This window comes from Geospiza fortis, unplaced genomic scaffold (assembly GCF_000277835.1).
Source record: "Geospiza fortis unplaced genomic scaffold, GeoFor_1.0 scaffold172, whole genome shotgun sequence".
Taxonomy (NCBI): Eukaryota; Metazoa; Chordata; class Aves; order Passeriformes; family Thraupidae; genus Geospiza; species Geospiza fortis.
Genome location: NW_005054309.1, coordinates 3,295,347 through 3,300,504, shown reverse-complemented (window position 1 = coordinate 3,300,504; position 5,158 = coordinate 3,295,347).

Genomic DNA, 5,158 nt, shown 5'->3' with positions numbered 1-5,158 from the left:
ACTTTAGGGTTGTTTAATAACAATACAGTGTTTGGTGTTTGTATTGTTCTTACAAACTTTTCTAAGGCAGCTGCAATCATGTGCTGTCAGAACATGAGACTGGCTGAACTTTCACCTGACGCACCATGGCTGTGTTTGAGTTCTGTAACAGAATTAGTTTCATATTAATCTTCATCTTGAACATTTATTGTCATTATTATGTTGCACTCTTATATTTTCCATTTGAATAACTTCATCTTACTTTCAGACAGTGCCCTGACCAAGTGCCTGCTGAGACATAACTTGGGAAACTAGAAAAAGATGCCCATCCAAGCAGTTGTAATCCTGAAGTATGAGCCAAAATGCACTAAATGCTATTCACTTCCCTTTGATTAAAAGTTTTGCCTCTGGCACATTTCAAAGTTTAATTCATTCATTTGCCCAATGCCTTCAGGTGAGAAAAATGCACTGTGAACAGGCAATCTGATTTTCTTCAGTACTAAAATGAAATTTCATGTTTAAAAAAGACAAATAATATGCTAGTTGAATTGGTGTTACACACACTTCCTTTACCATTTGTCCTTGTGTGTGAGATCTGCATTTAAGTCCATGCTGTAAGGGCAGCCTTGAACTGGGAACAGTGGGTAACCCAACACAAGGAAATCCCTCCCCATAAAATCCTTGTGCTGAAATGTTATTATCTTCACACTTCTTTTTTGTCTTCATTATATTTATATTCTTATCTCCATGATATTTATAATTGTGAAATGTTACATTAATAACATTTGCAGCTGAGTTAAATTGAACATAACAAGAAACTTGATAGTCACATAAGAACAGATTTATGGATATTTGTAGAGAGTTGAGTTTCAACATGTGTAAAATACAGTTGATGTACCTGAAAAAATCACTGTGAACTCAAATAGTCAGTGGAAGGGAGAGACAAAGAGAGGTGTAGGGCTGCATATGCACTGCAGAAGAAAACAAGGGCAACCTTTTGAAAGTAGAATAGTATAAGGAATACTGTGTTTACTTTGGGTGTTTGTTACAGCCAGTGATATAAGCCAGGCAGATGAGATAAGCCTCATCACACAGAGATTGGAGCACAAGAGACGTCAAACAAAGGGTCTGAAGAACAGCTTTGCTATTTCACTAAAACCACGACTAAGGCAGTTTGGTGTGTAAATCAAATGGTGGGAGATATAAGCACCACGATTTGAATCAGCAAGTCATGTTGTTAGAGTTTTAAATAAAACTTGTACCTAAGAAAAGGTCAGCTCTTTAACCTTTTTCCAATATGCATGGGCAAGTTTCATTTCACCCTTGTCCCCCAGTTCTTTGAGATGTCTCTCCAGACTGAAATCACACTGTTAGAAATGGTTCTCATTTGTTGAGTTGAATTACACCTTACTTTTAACGGTAAGTCATAGCCAGAGGGCAAATCTTACAAAGCCAAGAGTTTTTGCTTGTTGGTTTGGGGTTTTTTGGGGGTTTTTGCTTGTTTGTTGTTGTGGGTTTTTCGTTGAGTCCAAACCAGTTCACAGTCATGATTTATGGAAGAACAGTAAGGGCTGAGTTTATGATTCTGTGGATGTTAAGAGGGTATAGCAAAGACCCAATGCACAGGCAGCTAGCCAGTGGCAGGAAGCTTGTTCAGGGCAAGAAACACCAGTCAGAAGATGGAATGCAGCTTTATTTAGGAGTCCAAGTACCCCAAAACATTACTCACGTTATTGGCTGCATGGTACACAAAGTTCCTGGCTGACTGCAGACTAATACAAGACAGCATGCAGGATTTGGGTGTCCCACCACTGAACATCATAAGGTCCATGTAACTCACTTATCAGTGTAACCATTAACAAACTGCCAATTTTTATATCTTCATTTATCCTTCTAATAGGGCAGCCTTAACTTTCTGATCTCATTGATCTTCCACACCCAGCAGGAGTCTCAGAGAGCTCAAGTTTAAGTGTTTACATGTACATTTGGCAGGAGAAGGGAGATGGGGTAGCTGGTTCTTAAAAAGGTGTTGTACCACAGCCTGAGGAGGAAGTCTGCTTTCAGAGCACCTCCTGGCATCTAGATCCTCCTCCTTTACGGTGTTCAGTGCCATGGCCAGCTTTGTGTTGGCTATTTTGTAACATTCTGTACATGCGTGGAAAATTAATTTCAATTAGTCTCAGTAAAACTCCCAGCCACGTCTGGAAACTCGCTGAACGAGGTAAGGTATATTTGCAGGGGTGGTACAAAGGGATCTAGCATTAGGCTTGACTTGATTTACCATCCTCACTGGTGATTAAGTAGAGTTGAAGAGTAGAACATGCTTTGGAATGTGACATTTTTAAATTATTCTAAACTCCTTGCAGAACTCTTAGAGAAAAAAAAGGGGTTTATGGGTCTGACTAAACATAAAAATGAAGACACAATGTAGAAAATAATTCATAGAATAAAGCATAAACAAACGTGGGCACAATAAAACACAGAAAAAATAGTCCTAAATTATCTGGGTCATTCTCCAGGATGCTCTGAGGAGACACTATAAATCTGTATGAATGATATGTTAAGGTGATTTCACAGAGCTCATATTAGCAGGAGAAAATCAATGGCTTTATATGCACATGGAAACGTATCTTACAGAAATGAATAAAAAATTGTGGGTTTCACTATGGATTTCTCCTTGCTTCAGAGACATCCACAGGAAATAAAGCAATCAGATTTAAAAAACACAGCAGCTATGAACCCTATCTTTCAGATTGAATCAAAAGGTTTTAAAATTTCTTCTTCCTCTTCCTCCATGCACTGAGGGGAATCATTTAGATGAAATTTCCATTCAAAATAGCTTTTACAATTTCCCCCTCAGGGACAGAGGGAAGTCTCAGTAGGAGCTGAGAGACTACAGTGTGCTAGGTGAGAAATAGCTGGTGGGAAAGTGTCATATATTAAACAAATTTCATCTCAGCAGCCCCTGCCCTGCTGAAGGTTCCGGAAAAGAAAAATTACAAGGGGTGCAGTGAAATGGTAGGAAGGAGAAAAACCTCTTTCCTAGTGCTGGAGTAAAAGGAGTTCAGCTTTTGTCCTCATAAGCACAGAGGATAGACAGGGAACAGCAAGGAGCCAGGGGAGCATTCAGCAGCTCCCATTTTAATTTCCTCAGCAGCAGTGTCACAGCTGTGCTGAGAAAAGGAGACCAGACCCCCCAAGCCAGATCCTCTCCCCACCACTGGAAAGAGGCTGTGCCGGCTTCAGATAGCACCACAGCCAACATGACATCTGCAGGAAGTTATACAGCTTGGGTAATTAAAGTAGCTGGCAGATAAATTATAAAATAATCTAAAGATGCCACGTAAATAAGGGGTATTATATGTGGAGTAATTTAGGAGAGACTTCTAAGTCTCAGAGGGAATGGTGCTTTAGCCATGTATTTCTAGATGCTGCTAATTAGTGTCCTGAAACGGAACCATCATCATCGTGTCAAAACATAATCTCTTGGAAAAGTTAAGCAGTAGATCTTACAGCCAAAATATACCTTGGATACTTCAATATGTTGAGATCTTCACAGAAATGTTTTCAGTTGTCAGGAGCTTGTATGGTTTGCATATTCTTTGGTAAAGCAGGAACACACAATTGCTGCTTTTTCTGGTGTCACCAAGAGCTCTGCCCTGCAGGATGGCACGGGAGGACAGTGGTGGGGGAATGGGATTCTATGAACTTGTCCTAAAGCTTTCACTGATATAAGAAAATCCCATGAAGTGTTCTGAATTCAGCAGATCAGCACATCTCTAAAAGAAACATCTGCCATTGAAAAACTTCCAGCTTGATCTTTTGCTATCATTCAAATCTTTTTAATGCTGCCTATGAGACAGGGTGCTTTTTCAGACATGAAGAGACAGAAACTTATAAGACACTACTACTTTCTACTGCTCTTCACATTCACTTGGTTTGGAAAATCAGAGATTCTGCAAACTATTGTTTGTTGAAGCCATCTGGAGTTGATGACTGTGTATGTTGTAAGGTTGGCTGTACTCTAAACTCACCCCTCTCTTGCCTGAAGATTAAAGGCAACGCCAGCTCTGCAATATGACAAAGACAACCTGGTCTGGGTCCTCCACGTCCTCTTTTTGGCAGGAACAGAAACCACAGCAACCACTTTGCGCTGGGCACTGCTCCATATTTTGACTTATTCCAGAAAAGATGGAAGACTAATGAGGTCACATAGAAAACTGCTTGGATTGTGCTTTCTCAGAGAACAAACCAAGGTCAGCACAAAGGTAAATACTTGTAAAACTGCATCCAGTTGGAAATTCATACTCTCTGTGAGCTGACAAACACACCTGATTTATTGAGCATCATGGGCTCACCCAAGCCCCTGAGCTTCATCTTGCTGGCTTTCACCTTGGCAGGAAGTACCCACTCTTTCTTCCTTTCCGTGAGAGGCAGGATGAATGCAGAGGGAGCCAGGCGTGCAACGAGCCTGTGTGAGATAACTGGAGAGTGCAGTGTCCCTGCAGCTGTGCTGTGGCACAACCAGTTCCCCAGGCCTCTCCCAGGGTGGTCCTGATGAGACAACAGCACTGACAAATTGCACATTCACTGAGAGAGGGGAAACTCCCATCCTTAAACAGCTGCAACATGGAATCAAAGGAGTACCTTCCTTCCGGGCCACCACTGTCCTTCTCCAGTACAGCCTGTGCCAAGCAATGGCAAACCCCCTGCACGTCCTTCTGATTCCTGATGCTGAAGATTCTCAGAGAAAGGTTTTATCTGGGGGAGAAAACAGTACTGGCAACTCCTGGGCTTTTGAGAAGTATTTTGCAATGCTTCATTGTCTTTCATAATGTTTCCGAGGAATAACAAATTCAATAGATTTGTTTTCAGTCTTCCATAATGTTCTCCCATTATTATGTCTTTCCAGTCCTGAGCCATCCATACACTTTATACCTGCAAAATCTTATTAGGGCATTAGCTGAGGATGTTTTAGTGCATTAGAAGGAAACAATCACCAGAGAACGTAATATAATTTCTGTGCAGGGTAGTTCTCTGTTTACTGTCACTGGAGTGGTTAACTGGGAATGTATTTGTGACAGCAGCAGCCTAGGGCTCTGTGCTGCAGCTAAAATGATCAGTGTGTCTGCCAAAAGGGGTGGTCCTGCCCACTTTTGTCCTTGGCCATGTTCTCACT